Raw genomic sequence first — 19391 nt, forward strand, 5'->3', positions numbered from 1 at the left:
TTGGACCTGTCTGTTAGAGTTGGTGGTGAGATTCATGGCACCAGTTTGCTTGAAGATGACGGGTAGAGTTTATGCTCTGATTACTTCACTGACGGGAATTTTCAGGTTTAGTGTTTCCACGCCTATTTAAACAGCTTCTGCATGACTGGATGCTTTCGGAAAATTTTAAAGCATATTTACAAGCAGATTACATGTAGGCCTGGCTTATATTAAATTAATCTTATTTCTCAGTTTTTTTAATACTTTAGTGTTATTTGAGTATTATTTTAGTATTCATTCATATTTTGAATAGGCTTTTATTTTTCAGTTTAATTTTAATTTTAGTTTAAGTTGTAGTAATCCCACCCCCCCCAATTTGGCTTCAAAGGGGTGGTATAATGCCCTTTTCACAAGTTGTAAAATACGTCTTTGATGTCCCCAGAGTGTGTATGTGAAATTTTAGCTCAAAATACCCCACAGATATTTCTATATAGCATGTAAAATTGTCACTTTGAGGGTGAGCAAAAATGCACCGTTTTGTGTCTGTCCCTTTAAATGCAAATGAGCTGCTGCTCCCAGCACAGGGGGCGGAGCTTCAAGAGCTCGTGTCCTTTAACCTCACACACACATGCACTGAGTCAATGATGGAGAGACTCAAGAAGAAGTGACAACATGTAGAAAGCAACAGGACATTTCTGAATGGTTAGTTGAAGAATTTATGTAGCTGATGTGTCATTGATTAGCATACTCTGTCATGATAATCTATAAATCGTGTTCAGGGGGCGGGTTTATGTAAATTCTAGGGTTGGTGATGTCACTAACCCGGGAGGAATGTCTTGTAGCCCCTACCAGCCGTTTGTTGTAGTCCTTAAAAAGCTATTTCTTTAAAAGAAAATGTCTCCCTTTGCTTTGAACTTTGAGCGTTGTAACTTTGCAGATGTTGTTTATGTTCAAACAGCAACATTACACACTAACTAAAGTTAGAAAAGTGAAATCATAATCAACCACCCCATTAACATATATATGATTCATTATAGTACTTAAAGTTCTGTATTTACATTTTTTAAGGTACACTATGTAAATCTTGGCCCACTAGTGGTTAAAAAACAAAACCGCATGCATTTTGCGGAAGAGCCTTTTTTTGGTTGTGCTTCAGCTGTGCGGATGATGACCCTTCACAATAGATAATGCTTTACAATTTACTCTGTTAAAGAGCTACATATGAACATTTATCTGTTCAATAAAATACCTTACTCACCTGTGGAGTAATCAAAACGCCATCTCCGCAATCCTTTTACAACATTCAAATCCCTCAGTTCCCTCCATCTTTGAAAAGCCAAGCCAATGTTGACTCTTGTTTTATTACGAGCTGCCGCGTTCTCTTTTTGCTTGCAGACTCTCCTCTGTTCAGTATTTGTTTAAAATTGGTGATTCAGAGAGGTTCCAAATTTAGCGTGCTCCATGTCAACTTTTCTTTCCCATTGTGACCACTAACTTATCCCACACCACATATCAATGTAGCCACGGAAAATGTTCACTATTTACAGATATGACGAGCCTCCTGTAGACGAGTGACGCATGTACGCAATTTCCCACAGAAAGCGTCCCGTTAGGTCTAAAATATAAACAGTTATGTTATAATAGGCTTGTAGTGAATCAGGACAAAAACACATTTTAGAAGAAATATTGATGATGTGTTGACTGATTTTTTTTTTCTACTTACAAAAGCTTTATTTTGCTTTATATCGATTACTGAAAAAAACAAATTTTAATAGTTTTATATTTAGTTAATAATAACTCTGATGTATCATGAAGTGATAGTTGATTGGTTAATCAGCAAATTGGTAAAATTTCACAGTTTAAACCTTAAGCTGAATCCGGCTCAGAAATCAAGGTTTTCAGTGGACTGCATTGAAGAGAGATACTAGAGAAGACTTGGAACTTGGGCGTGCAATCTGATTGTATGAAAAAGATGTGACACGATCCTATTGCTTTAATAGACATGAGACGTTTTTTTCATGAAATGTGTGTGCAGGAAGGACAGAAATGGGGATTGTCTCATTAAAATTGTAAATATAAAACTGTTTGAACTGATTCTACAAGCGTCAGAATCAATTACATTCTGTGTATCATGTAAATCCAAATCATTTGTTCAATAGCTGAACACCACCACACCATCCTAGGCTCCCGCTGTTCCCACTTCTTTACTGGTGCCCTTTAACCTCATCCCACTGCTGAATGATGTTGCCTTGGTGACGGCACTCTCAAGTATTTGAGGGAGAAGTTTGAGAATGCATGTGCCAAATAGGAAGAAATATGACTCTTATTGACAGGATGAACATACAGTAGACTGATACACTGAAGTGAAACTGTGTGTGCTATTTTAGTGATCACTGTTTCAAGCATGTTTAGATTTGGGTTTCAGGTTTTTCTCTATCCTTCCACCAAATCACTAATGCAAATCGTCTGCAGATTTTCCAGCTCTATAATTCCTAGCCCAAAGGCAGCGGTTTAATTCTCAGCATGTAAGATAACACAGAATGAGAATTCCACACCGTCTCTGTCTCTCCACTCATTCCTTTAAAGAAGTATCAAAAGAGTATTAGAGGATGCACACACAGGTCCATGGTAGATAATGAAATGTAATTAGGTGTGAACAGAGTAAATATGGGCTGTTAGTTCCAAGTTTCCGTAGTGAGGGATTGAAATGTTGCAGCTTTTTGTATGTTGACTTGAGTGCCCGCTGGCCGCTTTTCTTATTAAAGTCATTTGCAGAGTTTGCAGTTCTCAGTGAAGCATTAACCCTTGAACAGGTTCCTGCCCTAGAGTTATATAAATATAGGAATATATGCTTACTATCATCATTGCTGTCTATGCTGGATCAGTGAGTAATGGAGTGTGTGTATATCATTCTTAAAGGAATAATTCAGCCAAAAATGAAACATGCATATTTCTCAATTCTCACCTTGATGTAATGTTCCCTTTTTCGTGGAACACAATTGACCCTTTGCAGGGAGCTTGATTGACAGGTGATCTGTCCAATCATACTTCGCCATCCGCCATTTTGTCCGACAAAGCAGTCAGGAGAGTTAGTAGATTAAGATGGGACGATTTGAACTTATAAAAAGCGGCGTGTACTGACGCCTTTCCGCGGTTAAAACAAGATTCCTTCTGATGTTCATTCATGTTTATTTGATGCTATGAATGAACTAGAAGGAAGAGATGATCGGTTGACGAGCAGCTTTAACTGATGCTCTACAGCGATCTGTCAGACACATTAAAGAGCCACAAAACTGTATTTATTGTTTAAATTTATTTTTAAAAATTTGAGAACATGGTGTGTTTTTTAGGAAAGAATCTTTCATTTGAGCCAGATCTTTTGAACGAATCAGTTGATTATAGTCACTGGATGTGAAGATTGTAATTGATTAATTTCTGTTTGTTCTCATCATAAGGTATGATATGACTTTGGAAGACTTGTGATATAGCTCAGTAATTATGGACCACTTTTAAAGGTAGGGTAGGTCAGAATTGTTTAAAAAAAACTTTTATTCAAATTTGTTTAAACTGTCTTTATATACCAATGCATAATTAAAATGTAAGTACTCTGATAAAAAGAGTATAAAAATCGAGTGACTCTAGACCGTTTAATCTTCATTAAACACAGCTCATTAATTCCATTCACTCCCACCTAAAAACGGATGCGCGACTGCGCGCACGTGGGCAGAGCCAGTAATAACGGCGGTAGTCATGGCGACGTCGAGTGACAGTCGCGCAAGCCAATCCTGTGATTCGTCCCGAATGGAAATAATGAGCTGTGTTTAATGAAGATTAAACGGTCTAGAGTCACTCGATTTTTATACTCTTTTTATCAGAGTACTTACATTTTAATTATGCATTGATATATATAGAAAGTTTAATCAAATTTGGTAAAAAGTTTTTATATAAATCCTACCTACCCTACCTTTAACCCGTTTAATCCCAAATTTTTTCTTGCAATTTGAATACATGCATTTTACTCCTTAGACCTCCCTAACACACAAACTTTATGCCCTTATTGATTTTATGTTGGTTAAGTTAGTGAAATATTAGGTTTTATACTCGGTCACAATAGTGACCGGTGGGAAACACCATAGTCAGAATTCATACAAATTATTCAATTAGGCCTATTTACGCAACACATTCCAAGACATCCATAACCTCGCTTTGTCATTTCATGAAGGAGGTTTAGTGAGATGAAAAGGTTGTCATGGACAAAGTTACACCCTGGATGAACTTCCGCTTGTTCGGCTAGACCTCTATGGGCTAGAGTAGACCAAGGACTACACTTGGGCCCTGCCTATAGGCCAGTTTCAGGGAGATGTGTGTGCACTCATTCAGTGCACTAAAGATGGGCCGTACATTGTAGAAAGGGTTGTTTGTGGTGATGTGTGGCGCACACCAATTGGTTCTCATGAACATCTGCCTCATCCTCCAGATGTTTCACCTCTGCATCGCCATTCAATAATCTACCTGGCAAATAGGCCGTTTCACCCTGATACTCCCTATCTGATCCATCACTATCAATCATTTTTAATTGCCTCTGTTTGCTGCACACAGCACTTGGGGGGGTCACGTACGTCTAGAAGGTCCAACACATCTGATAGTTTTAAACTGTGTGATAATAAACAATTGATAACTAGGATTAACAGCCAAAACCTGTGTTTTCAACTGAAACACTGTGTTATACTACCGGTCACAATTGTGACCGTTAACAAATTTACGTGTCTTACGAGCAAAATATTTATGCAGGAGTATAATTCTCAAAATATATCAGTAGTAGACCCTTTAAAGAATATATGTACAAAATTTGATAGTTCTATCTGTTAATTAAGGTGTTTTATATACTACTTTTCGTAGTAGTGTGAGGAAGACGACATCTTCTAGATGCGCAAGCAGGAAATAAACTGATCTAGTCATGTGACCTTTCACACCAGTCACATGACATTTATAAATTTTAATCAAAACAATCTATTTTTTCCTTTAAAAGTTGAATTTCTTTCCCAAAGCCAATAACAACACTTTTAGAGCTTCCAGAAATAAGAAAAAATATGCGGTCACAATTGTGACCGGTGGGATTAAACGGGTTAATTACACTTTTATGGGTTTTGTGTCATTTTTTAAGCTCGCAAGGTCCACATTTTCATCATTGTAATTGTATAGGCAATGGCATCCTGTTCACTGTGCACGTCTTGTGAAATTGTAAAGGTCTAAACTTCTTACAAAAGGCAAAAAGATCTGCTTGGCTTCAGATCAAGGTCCTGGTTCAACCCAATAATCAATTCTGACAGAATTGATCAGCGTTGCATTAAAAGATTTACCAGAATCCTCATACTACAAACCATTCATTAAAAGATACCATCACAGGATGCACAGTGCCTCAGGTCTCTTTACTCATACATGTACTTGCAAATTTGAAGGACATCAGAGAGGCAGGACTGAAGCACTAATCTGCCTAAGAGCCTCAACTTGATTAGCCACTAGAGAGAGAGAGAGAGAGATATAGAGAGAGAGGAGTGCGATGGAAATGAAGGGAGGCCACCCTCCATTTCAATTTTGTCAAATCCTCTCAGACAGAGTTAGGGCTTAATTATGGCATGCCCAATATTGAGGATGAGCTCATTTCTCATGTGTTTGTCAGATGGGTGAGCAGCACACAGCAGCCGCCCGGACACCCTGCTGGCTGCACCTGCTTTGTCACGGGTATATATTAACGCCCCATCAGGTTTCTCTCTGGATTATAAGATTCAGTAATCAGTGCTCACAGATTTGTAAACAGTACCCTCAATTTGGTCATTTGTACCCACAGATTCATAAACTGCACCACTGCTTTCTAATCTAGATAGGCCCCTCTCACTCTTCAAAAATAAGGGTTCTTTATTGGCATCGATGGTTCCATGAAGAACCTTTAACACAGTGGTTCTCAACCAGAAGGGGCCTCAGCTAACTCCAAAGAGGGCCTCAAGATGACTTTAGATTATTTAAAATCAAGACCAAACAAGCATGAACATAAGCTAAAACTACTAAGAATCGAGATATTTCGTATTATTTAGTCATTTTTATAGGGAATATGCACCTTTCTAGTTATGCCAAGCTCTAAAATATATTATTGGGTAGAGTGAGAGGGGCTTTCAAATATTCTTGGGGATAATTGAAGTCAAAAAGGTTGAGATTCACTGCTTTCCATTGCCCAAAAGGTTCTTTAGATTATTAAAATGTTCTTCACAAGACAAAAATAGTTATTTTTAGAACTGATCATTGAAAGATTCTTTAGGAACAAAAATGGTTCTGCGCTATAAATAATTCAGAATTTAATAGATTTTTTTTTCAGATCTAACATTTAAGTTAATAGTGGGTAGAAAAATTGAATTTACTACAAACTGATTTTTGTTGTTGTTGTTGCCTTAAGTGGATTGGCAATATAAAAGTAAAAATGTTATTTTTGGTAACAACATTGCGGTATTTAATACTGTATCATTCTTAAAAGGATAGTTAACCCAATCATTTATTTTTATTTTTTATTCCTTCTAATAAAAGTCAGTGCCATACAACATTGGACCCCATCTGTAAAATAAGTATATAAAATAAATCTAAATGTTACTATTTAATTTATTTTATTGGGTGGTTTAAAAATGATTTGGTGCACAAACTGCAGTCGAACAGTATGAAGCCATGACCTACTCTCAACCTTAACTGAACCCCGTAACAGTGTCTCTCATCTCTGACTGAAATTGAAAACAGTTGAGTGGTCCTCAGGCGTTTGTATGTTCACATGAACTTTGTTTGGGTTACTCAGAACGTGCGTCTACCGTAGCTAAACGCTGTCACTCCACTGAATACATCAGTACCGCCTGCCGGGACAATCTATTTCCATCAGTAATAACCAGACACAGATAATTAGTTTGTTAAGCCCTGCTGCTTGTGCATTTGTGTTTTTTTCTCTTATTTTTCATTAGTTGCATAATTACTCAAAGTGCCTCTTTTTAATGTAATATCCTATAAGGTGATTTTATCCAATTAGCTTTTGAATTATTTAGAGCTAATTGGAATATCTTAGCAATTCCTCCCCCTGCTCTCTCAAAAATGCTTCAAGAATTCATCTTTTAAAAATCATCACTCATTTCTCCGTTCTGCCTCTAATTAAGGTCATTCAACTGTCGTTTCTCTTGACTTTGTTCACTTTATACACACATATACACACACTTAGTTTCACTGTTTCATATTAATCTCCTCATGAATGACTTTGGCACCCGGCTGCTTTTTCACTCCAAATCCCAGTCATGTGACTGCTGTCTTAAGAGAAATGCTGGATGTGTCGGCCGGGTAAAGAGGAGCTGTGTGTGTGGATTAGTGGAGGGGCTTCATCAGGTCAGACACTCCAGAATCTGCACTTTACACGGGCTTTATAGATGCTTCTTAAGCTCTTCACTGTCACAGACCGACAGCACCAATCTCCACTGGGGTTTAATCATAACGCTTTCAAACTCACGTTACAACTATGTTCAGCCTGTCAAAGAAATACCATCTCTATCTATCTATCTATCTATCTATCTATCTATCTATCTATCTATCTATCTATCTATCTATCTATCTATCTATCTATCTATCTATCTATCTATCTATCTATCTATCTATCTATCTATCTATCTATCTGTCTGTCCTACCATTCTCACATTCTATCTATTGTTATATCGTTCTGTCTATCTCGTTCTATCTATTGTTCTATCATTCTTTCTTTTGTCCTATCGTTCTACCATTCTATTATTCGCTCTATCATTCACTCTATCATTATTTCTTCTATCATTCTATCTATCGTTATATCTATCATTCTCACATTCTATCTATTGTTATATAGTTCTGTCTATCTATCGTTCTATCTATTGTTCTATTGTTCTATCATTCTATTATTCGCTCTATCATTCTCTCTATCATTCTATATCCTATCATTCCATCTATCGTTCTATTGTTCTATCATTCTATCTATCGTTCTGTCTATTAATCGTTCTATCATTCTATCTATCGTTATATCATTATCGTTATATCTATCATTCTCACATTCTATCTATTGTTATATCATTCTGTCTATCTATTGTTCTATCGTTCTATAGTTCTACCATTCTATTGTTCTATCATTCGCTCTATCATTCTATCATTCCATCATTCTATCTATCGTTCTATTGTTCTATCATTCTATCTATCGTTATGTCTATTAATCGTTCTATTTATCGTTTTGGCTATCTATCGTTTTATCATTCTATCATACGTTCTATCATTCTATCGTTCTATCTATTGTTCTATCATTCTATTTTTCTATCATTCTGTCATTATATCACTCTATCTATCGTTCTATTGTTCTATCATTCTATCTATCGTTATGTCTATTAATCGTTCTATCATTCTATCGCTTTATCATTCTATCGTTCTATTTATCGTTTTGGCTATCTATCGTTCTATCATTCTATCATTCTTTCTATTGTTCTATCTTTCTATTGTACTAGTGTTCCCTCCTTCTATTGTTCTATCCATCTATCCTTCTATCTATTGTTCTATCATTCTATTTTTCTATCATTCTGTCATTATATCACTCTATCTGTCATATATAGTTCTATTTGTCTATGGTACATAATACATATTTTAAAGTAAAATGTCATTTTTGTCCTCCCTATGCAGTGTAATCCTCCTTTGGTGGTCTCAGATCTCTTTGAAGATGTTAAAGATGGAGTGATGTTGTTGGCTCTTCTTGAAGTCCTGTCTGGTCACAAACTGGTAAGCTAAATATGCTTTTGCTTGTTTTGGTATTTGATTATCCTTTGTTATTTAAAGTTATTCTTTTTTTTTAAATATAATAATTGTATTATAATTTGCAAAACTTACAATATAGAGTGAACACAGAACACAACAACAAAACACAAAAACAACAATAAAACAGCAGTAATAATAACAGCAGCAACGACAAATAATAATAATAGATTTATAGTTATTCAACAGAAGCACAAATATACCATATAAATATACCATAATATACAGTCAATATTGTTTTAATGTTGTCACATTGTTGTAATTTATAGAAAACATGATAATACAAGTCATAACACACACACACACACACACACACACACACATTCTCAGTAAACAATCCCATAAGGCTGGTGATGCCTCAGGTCTTTGCAGTGCTGTAACAATCGATATACCAAGTGGCACATGGCGCTTTGAATTTTCTTTTTTTCTTTTTTCTCTTGCCATCTATTTGGTGTCATCTTGTTTTACTCTTTTGTCTTTCTCTCTGTACTGTATATAACCATCCTGCTCATCTTCTTTCTCTGTTTTCATCTCTGTCTCCCCGTTCCTTGCTGGGTATTTCCATTTTCCTCTGTCTATCACCGTTTTCCTTTTGTCTGCTGTGCTATCCTCTCCCATCCGACAGCCATGCGAGCAGGGCCGCAAGCTGAGGAGGATCCACTGGGTAGCTAACGTGGGAAGAGCGCTCAAGTTTCTGGAAGGCAGGAGGGTAAGGCAGTCCATTCCCAGAGTGCTTTGCTCAGGTGTACAGCTCCAGGTCATAACCACTCTAGTCTGACCTACACAACCTTTCCCCCCGCTCTCCTCTGATACCGCTCTCTCGGCACTGTCTCACAAGAGACGAAGAGAAGGAAAACCCAGTTCTTCATTTCATGTTTAATTCTCACTCTAAACGACAAGAAATGATGTTTCGTTCAAATCACCACCAAATGAAGGATTTATGGATTAATTAGAACATGCTAGATGGCTCAGCATAGATTTATGAGGTGATTTTGACACCTCAGCCTGAAATCATTTTCCTTATCGAGGTTTAGTCCTGAGTCACCATATTATAAATCTGTCTCTGCTGCCTCACATGTAGCAATGAGCTTTCCTCATGGAGACTTTAAAAGCTCCATAACTGAATAAAGGAACTAATTAAGGGTTTGATAATGTTCAGTCAGCTATGCATCCTCACAATAAGTCATAAAAAGGTGATCAGGACCCTGTTTTGAAAAAAACATAATAACATAAAAATAATCGGACTACTGTATTAAAAATGCACAGTCATATATGTATATATAAACATAGATATACAGCACATAGTAAAACCATAGTGATTTGAAGAAATGGAGCCCAGTTTTTTCCGCCTGTATAAACAGGATATTTTTTCATATCATCTCTCTGGGGAGGAGGACATAGATATTTCATTTACTGTGTAGCCGTGCTTCAGACTTTCATTATACAGCCTGTCAGTGAATGAAGCTGAGCTAAGCCTCCCACTCCTGAGGTGGTCTGTCTGTCTGTGTATCTGATCTCTCAAGGAGCTGAGGATTCATTTCGTAAGCTACACCAGTCTTTCAGTCTTTCACCATCTTATCTGTCTCTGTCATCCCTCTCTCATCTCTCTCTATTCCCTGTGGAGCACAGTGGGAGAAACTAGAGTAGAGAACTGTTTTGTATTGTCGAACTGTACTTTTACATCCCATCTGGGATACAATATTTTTTATGTTTTTTTTAAGAAAGTGGATGTTATGATTGCGTGTGTGTGTGTGTGTGTGTGTGTGTGTGTGTGTGTGTGTGTGTGTGCGTGTCAATTTGTCATTCTTTCAACTTGTATGTGTGGCTGGTTCTTAATGTATCTGCCTTGATGTGTGTGTGTGTATAACAATGGGTGCAATGCACACTTTGTTTGTCACTGAAGGGTTTTGGGTTATCTCAGAGCTGGGGGTCCTTATCACATGTCCTTCAGTTGATGAGCCACACTTTTGTTAACAGCATGTAATGACCTCTATTCTTCTTTTTTCTTTCTTTCTTTTGTTTCGTCACCGTTTCAGTCGGCATACAGAGGATCTCCGGTTAGTGTGACCTTTCCTGTGACTGTCTACAATGTCTATGATTGACACTATCACTTTTTGAATCAGGATGTTGTTTGTGGAATAGAAAAGGTTTTGAAGACATTTTGAAGAATGTCTGAGCTCCTCTCTTCCATACGATGAAAGTAGGGATCAGTGTTATTTTAGCATTATTTATATACAATTATAGGTTTTCAATTATGTTTTGATATTTTGAACTAGCTTTTATTTTTTTAGTAATTTTGCTATGTGTTTAGTTGAAACATAAATTTCTATTTATTTAAGGTTTAGTTTTTGTTAGTACTTAAACTTCAGTACTACAGTTAGGTGTCAAGGTAACATTTAGTCATCAGTTACTCACCCTCATGTTGTTCCAAATATGTTGTTTTTTTCTTCTGTTGAACATAAAAGAAGATATTTTAAAGAATGTTGGTAACCAGACAGTTAACGGTAGCCATTGACTTCCATAGTATTTTTTTTTTCCTACAATGGAAGTCAATTGCTATCATCAACTGTCTGGTTACCAACATTCTTTAAAATATCTTCTTTTGTGTTCAGCAGAAGAAAGAAACTCATACATGTTTGGAACAACTTGAGGGTTAGTAAGTGATGACAAAATTGTAATTCTGGGTAAACTATCCTCTTGAACAATAACAAGATTGACAGGGATCCATATGACTTCTGTGCATTATTCCAATTCTTCTGAAGCCATACAGTACAATAGCTTGCTAAAAACTTAGTCAGTATTTACTAAAAATCTTGCTTGACAGCCATGATCACTATTCACTTTCAATGTATGGAAACATTAAACCAGAAGAATTAAAGTTTTATTGTTTTGAAATTATTGATGAATGTAAGTGATTTTTTTGTTTGTGGATGAAATATGTATTTAAATAAATGGTTTGAGGTTTTTATTTTCTTACTTAACAGATTAAGCTAGTTAACATCAACACAACAGATGTGGTTGATGGCAGGCCTTCTATAGTGCTGGGGCTGATATGGACCATCATCTTATATTTCCAGGTAAAAAAAGGAGAGGAAACATTTCAAACCCTATTCATAATTTAACGTTTCTATCATTTCAGTAGCTATATATACAATTTCCTCTCCATCTTCTTGTGCAGATAGAGGAGTTGACCAGTCATCTACCAACCCTACAACCTCAATCTAGCAGTAACTCCTCAGTGGAAAGCTCTAACAGCACCGAGACCAGCAGCTCGCCCGTCAAACGCAAGCCCCGCCTTTCTTTTCAGGGCGGGGCCAAGAGAGCCCTCCTCAAATGGGTCCAGACCACTGCAACAAAGTAAGACCTGTATTGTTGATATGTGCCTGTGCAAGGCCTTGAATGAATATATTGTTCTCTGCTCTTGTAATCCCGTTTCCCTAAGTAAAGCATATGACTGCATTCTTCCATGGTTTCGACATAATATACATACTTACGCATGTGTTTACAGGAGATTGGGTCTCGATGTGAAGGATTTTGGCCCCAGCTGGCGCACAGGGGTAGCTTTTCATGCTGTTATCTTTGCTTTGCGACCCCATCTGGTTAACATGGAACATGTTTGGAGGAGACCTAACAGGGATAACCTTGAAGAGGCCTTCTCATTGGCTGAGAGAGAACTGGGCATCCCACGAATACTTGACCCTGAAGGTGATGCCAATCAAATGCTATTTTTTAAACTAAGACAATATGTAGAATTTATATAGAAGTTTGCAGCTTTTGCTCGCTTGAGAAGGATCCAATCCAATTCATGACTAGATTTTTGATACAGAGTCTGTTTTTGATGTAGTTCATGCAACAAAGATGGTATGTGTATATAATACAAATGTGTTTTTTTTTGGACTGTGTACATTCAAGTGATGTTGCACGAGGCTTTAAGCGCCAAATGCTTAAATTCTAATTAGCAGCACGCCACTCACAGAGGATGTGATTGATGAATTTTTAATGGAGGGGTTAAGTCTTAGACCTCCTAGACACCATCTGAGCTTTCTCATGCTTCCTACCATGAGTCTGACAAATGAAGTTTGACATTTAAACGATTAGTGGCCCATTAGACATGGTAAAGCTGACTGAACAAATAGTAAACGGTGAGTCAAGGGACATTGTCAACCATGGATCTTTTGTAAGAACCACCAGTGAAGCCCCTGCCAGACAATGTCGACTTTATATCCGCGACTTTATATCCCTTGAATACGTTTGTTAAGATTGAATCACAGTTTCCACAAAAATATTAAGCAGCACAACTGTTTTCAACATTGATAATAATAAGATATGTTTCTTAAGCACCAAATCAGCATATTAGAATTATTTTTGAAAGATCAAAATTTAGCTTTGGCATCCCAGGAATAAATTACATTTTAAAATAGAAAAGTGAATGGAAAATTTAAATATATTGTGGTATATACAGACCAAAAATCCATAAATTAGATATTCAAAGATTCAAACTGTGTCTGGAAACAGACCAAGTTTTTAGAATTTGTTTGTATTTAAAACAAAGAATTGTCACAATGTAAAATGCACTGTTTTTAGTTTTTTGACAAACCAGTGTACTAGCATTATATAATAAAGTTGCAATTACTGGTGGAGATCATTTTCAAAATACCCAAAAGAACATATTGTGCAGAGGATCTTTGAAATTTTAATAGGTAATTTTATGGTGTGTTATGCTAAATGATAATGCACGGATGCACAAAAACAGGAGGTAAAGCGAAAAGTAAATGACTGTGACTGAAAAAAATCAATTAAATCAAATTTGCCACAGAGCAATGAACCACAATGAGTGGGTACAAATGTAAACAAAAGGAGCTGCAGCTTTTGCAAATAAAGGTAGCGTTTGAATAGAGTTAGTAATTATGGGCTTCATCTGAACACAGGGTTTCATTGCAGAAGTTGCTGCAACTTGTAAAATGGCTGTAAATGTAAATCTTTAATGTGATTTAGATGTGGATGTGGATAAGCCAGATGAGAAGTCCATCATGACATATGTGGCGCAGTTCCTGAAGCATCACCCAGACCGCCAAGAGACAGAGATTGGCCGGCAGAAAGAAGAGGTACGACACTATAATATTTCTCATCCAACAACCAAACTTCAACCGTTCACTATATGTCTCATGGTTAGATGCCTATGCTCTTTACTCTGTCTCTTAAATAATCACTATCAACAATCTGTCTTATTTGTGGAGTCACATCCCTCTACTCACCATTTTCTTACACTAAATCTCTCTTTATTCTCCACCCTCTGTTTTGTCCACTAATGTCTTGTTGTTTACATGCATTCCTTTTTTGTCTCAAGTTTTATCTTGCTCCTCGAGCCATTGAGGAATTGTTAGAGGTACGTTTGCTCGTATAAAACACATTATGCCTGCTTTGACTGCTCCGCCACTATTTCCACCTGCTGCTGCTGTGCCATGTAGTTTGAGATCCTTTCAGTAGTATTTTGCCTTCCTTTTCATCATGAGCGGTGCGATACTGTGTGGATCAGGTTTAATAATCCAGGGCATTGTACGGCTTTAATATGTCCCATATAATTTTACTCCCTTCACTATTGCATTTGCATTACAACTGGAACTTTTTGGCGACATTAACATGACAATAATGGCTTTTTCTTTTTGCTTTGCGTTGATACTGATAGCCTGATGATTAGCATTAGTAGCGGTCTTTAAAGAATAATAATGGTTCATAATCAAGTTGAAGCAGTGAATTAATCCTGTCACCACCTGGTTCTTTTGTAGAAACCATTAGTTCCCCCATGCCACGATCTGCGAGTGTTTCAGAGTCACTGTAATTTGAACCATTTTGCCTCTTTGTTATACATTTAAACTAAGAGAATTGTAGGTTTTAATATTCCAGGGCATCGCATGCCTGTGACAGTATTCGTTTCTGGGAGGTGGGGAGGAGATCATGCGGCAGACGTTGGCAAGGTCATAATATAATCATTTTGATGACCCAAAGGCATTGCCTCGTAGAAGATGCCAAAATGTAAGATGAGCACCGGAAGAATAGACTTAATTTCATTAGAATTAGCTGAACACTGCTCTCACTTTCTCGCTCTTGTTCCTAATTCATAATAGGGAGGGCAAATGTGTGTAAAATGATTAGTATCGCCCCCGCAGAGCTGATTTCTTGCTCCCCCGTGGAGAGGTTTGGGGCAGATCTGCACAATGGAGAAGAACTCTGCAAGCAGCAGGAACACAAAGTCTGCGTTGGATTTATAAATGTGGCATTAGTGATGCATGTTTGAACAGCAAAATTGTATTGAGTCGGGGGTTTAAAGTGCATTAAATTACTTTAGGTAAGGAAATGATGAGCGTAGACCTCCCCAAGGGCCTTAAATCTTCGCAAATGTTTGCTTTTTGTCTTGTTTCTACAATCCTCACTAACTCAGCACTCTTTTTTTCCTCTCAGAGGGAGCAGCGTAAGACACTGAGGGAGCTGAAAGCGTGGGCAGATCAGTTGGAGAGAGACTGTGCTCAAGCCCAGAGGGACGAAGGAAGTTTTGGTGTGAAGTACCAGGTGAGCTCAGGGTCATCATGTAGACCACATAAGATATTATTTTGGATACCTGAATAAAACTTTAGCCCCCGGTTTCACAGACCAGGCTTAAGCTAGTCCCTGACTAAAACGTATGTTTGAGCTGTTTTAACTTAAAGAAACGTGCACATATCTTAAAATATGTCAGTGCATTTTGTCTCAAGATGCACACCAGTAATGCTTTTTTCTAAGGCACTAAGGCCTAATCCTGGTTTAATCTAAGCCCTGTCTGTGAAACCAGGTCTAGGAATCTTAGGTTGAGTTAAGTGATATAGTTTTTTTAAATGCCCACTGTTGATACCAAGTTCAAGAAAGCAGTGTGGCTGTTGGTCGAAGTAATACTGATATACAGTGGGTCCCAAAGTTTCAACTACCAGTGAAAATGCTTCTGTTTTGTATTTTTGCAACTTGATAGAAATGTTTTCATTATAAATAATGAAATCAGCAGTTGGAATTTAAATAACATGAAATTCTTACAGAGATCCAGACCGTGACTAAAATGGTCATAAATGACTCTTTAAATGAAACCGATTTATTCAGCCAGTGAATCATGCTTTTGAACAGCCATCGTAATGAAGCGATTCTGTGATTCGGTTTCATTTCAGGAGCCAATGGCATCCTTTTTTTTTGTCCTGCCTTAGTAGCCTATATAGGCTAGTATTATTTAGCCCCTTTGTTTTAATGACAGCAGCACTTTAGCTACAAGTACATGAACTCACTCCACAATTTTATGAGAATTTTGATGCTTTATACAACCATTTCAATGTTTGGGACTTGTAAGAATGTAAGACTTTTTCTTTTGGAAGACATGCATACTTTCAGTAAGGATGCATTAAATTGATCAAAAGTGACAGAAAAGACCTTTACATACTTGCAAAAAATATATATTTCCAATAAATGCTGTTCTTTTGAACTTTCTATTGAATCCTTAAAAAATTATCATGATTTCCACAAAAATTTGTGGAAATGTGAAAAATTATAAAAAATGTGAAATGTTTCTTGAGCAGCAAATCATCATATTATAATTATTTCTGAAGGATCATGTGACACTGATGCTGAAAATTCAGCTTTACCATCACAGGAATAAATTACAGTTTAAAATATTTAAAAAATTGAAAACCGTTATTTTATTGGAATAATATTTCACAATATAACTGTAATAATGCAGGTTTGGTGAGCATTAAGAGACTTGTTTCAGATTTTCAGTGTAGTCTCGGACTTTTGGACACCACTGTGTGTATACTCATCATTATTCTGTGTAAGAAAAATTTAAAAAGTGAAAAACATAGCAGATCCCAGACAAAACATTGAAACACCCACCCACATAATGTACGCATACAGACAACGCTAATATACATTACAGCTGAGAGCTCTCGTTGCTTTCATAATCATGGGCACTACACACCAGTGAAGCGACGTCTATAGCGCCCACGGATATGTTCCATATTCAGAAGAGTCAGAGCTCTAGCAGGGACCGCATGGGTAGAGAGAAAGTGGAAAATGGGAGCCCATTATTGCATGAATACATGCATGTGCAATTTGGCTGTTTTTGATTTCAGCTTTTGGCATGCGTCTCTTTCTCCCTTTCTCTTGCGTTGTCATTTTTTTGGACAGGCTGTGTTATCTAGCTGTCACTCTCCTATTAGCATTACATTGGGCATTATTTGAATATTCAGAATTGTAATAATTGAATTACCTGTAGTTCTCTCATTCATTCACCCGCTCTTTCTTTCACTCAGACGTTCAAGCGTTGTCGTGTACAGTTTGAGGTGCAGAGAAGACAAGTGGAGACATGTGTTCAGTCCACTCAGAAGGACGGCAAGCTGACTGCAGATCAGGCTCTGCTCAAACAGGCCTGGGAGAGGCTGTCTGCAAGGGTCAGATACACCATAGATTTGAATGATTTTTATAGGAAACCAATTACGGTAGAATACATAGACTAACTCTAATCCAAACTCTAGTCCATTTGAGGACATTGACAGTAGATTTAGCTGATTTTGTTGTACTTTTTCAAAGTAAAAGAGATATAATATAACATAATATAACATAATATAATATAATATAATATAATAATATACAGTTATGTTTATCCTGCCTGCAGCTTTTGGATTGGCATCTACAGCTGGATAGTGGTCTGCCGCATCCTCTGTGTGAAGTTGGTATGTATTTACATCAAGCTGAGAAGATCCTACGAGAGGAGTTGGTCCCTCAGCAAGCCCACGATGAGACCGCAAAAGCCATTCACAAAAAGCGACTACACGACCAGGTAAAACAGAATGAGAAAGTCTGTGTTTGTCTGTATGAATGTGTATGAGGTATTGAAGAATCGATGAATGAGAATCTATTAATGAGTAACAAGACCAGCAGAACCTTCACTTTATTCATTAACATGAGTCCTGGATCTTACATTTTTCTGTATTTGGTTGTGCAGGAGATCTTAAGGCTTCTTGAAAGACACAAGCAGACCTTGCAGTTAATCCACAGAGACAGATGTGTTGATAATGTCCCGATTCCCATGGAACAACTGCAAGACATGGCAGAGAGGTAACAACCACGACAGATAACCTCGAAGATTAATGAAGAGATCAATTTATAATTGCAATTAAAATTCAATTTGCAATGGCTATAAATAAAACGTTATAATATAATATAATATTAACCTGTTTTTATGTAACTGCTTTCAGATTAAACTACATATCTACCTCCTCACACATTCACTTGAGCAAACTGGAATTCTGGGAAACGAAATATGGTATGCTGGCATTTTTGACTCTAGCTGAGTCCAAGCTGAAATCCTGGATCATTAAATACGGCCGACTGGAGTCAATGGAGCTTCTGCTGCAAAGCTATGGTGTAAGTAATTTTTTCAGCTCCTTCATTGCCTAACCATACAAATAAGTTTTCATACATAGTCATCTGTGAGGCCATTCCATCAAATGCAGTATAGCCTAAGATCTGTTAAAGATACATATTACTCTGATCGCTGAATTAAATGATCTTATCTTTACTTCTCTGCATCTCTAGTCATTTGTGGAGGGACAGCAGTTCTTTGAGAAGTATGAAACCAGCCACCAGGCTCTGATACAAGCTGCTGAGCTCTACATTAAAGCAGACAGCTCAGGTATGCTTCAAGTTCTGAATAATGTTGTGTTTTATATGCCTGTGTGACTGCTGCTAAATGATAGTTTGGTATCAGCAGTACAACTTTCTAGCAGGGATTTATTCCCTAGCAATTTTTTTTTTTTCTCATCACTTTATATGAGAATCAAATTTATAAAAAAAAATGTAATATAGAGGATACGGGTAAGAGGGGGGGCCACCCATAAAGATTTTGGTCCTGTGCTAAATAAATGTTGTTGGGCGTTGAGTGAACCAAAAAAAAAAGTATTTGTAATGTACAAATCATATCATGGCTGGGCAGATAAAGGCCAATTTTTTCAGATTTCAGCATCTCAGTGTCCAGAGGGCAGAATGATAGCAGCTCACCTTGTTTCACCCTCAGTGAGTTTAATCCTTGTGGACTCAGTAGTCAATCAGTCTGTGCCTGTAGCTTCCTCCTGCTGTCTCTGTCTCTCTCTCGTTCTCCCTCTCTGTGTTTCATTCTTGCTCTTTTCCGTTTGGTTTTTCTTTCTCTTTCTACACTCATTCCTCTCTCCTCGGGCTACTGGTAAATGAGGTTTTCCCAGGCACAGAGCTCAAAAGGGAATTCCAGTCCATTAGTGCAGATACTGTATTCTAATTGGGTTTCTCTGGGCGATAGACTCCCAACATGTTGCTTTGTCCGTGCCTAAGGCAACCTCAACACAGGGGCGGTCTTTGTGATATATATCTGAAGTGTGATTGGAAGATCACAAAATAGGTCTTCCAGAAGCCAATCACATCTTATTCACAATGATTTATTGCAGCGCTACTCAACTGGTAGGTTTTAACAAAAAAAAATGGGTCATTGGTCTGTTCTTAAAGTGTTGTAGACAGAATATTACATTACA

Source organism: Phoxinus phoxinus, assembly GCF_949152265.1.
Source record: "Phoxinus phoxinus genome assembly, chromosome: 16".
In the NCBI taxonomy this organism is placed as follows: Eukaryota; Metazoa; Chordata; class Actinopteri; order Cypriniformes; family Leuciscidae; genus Phoxinus; species Phoxinus phoxinus.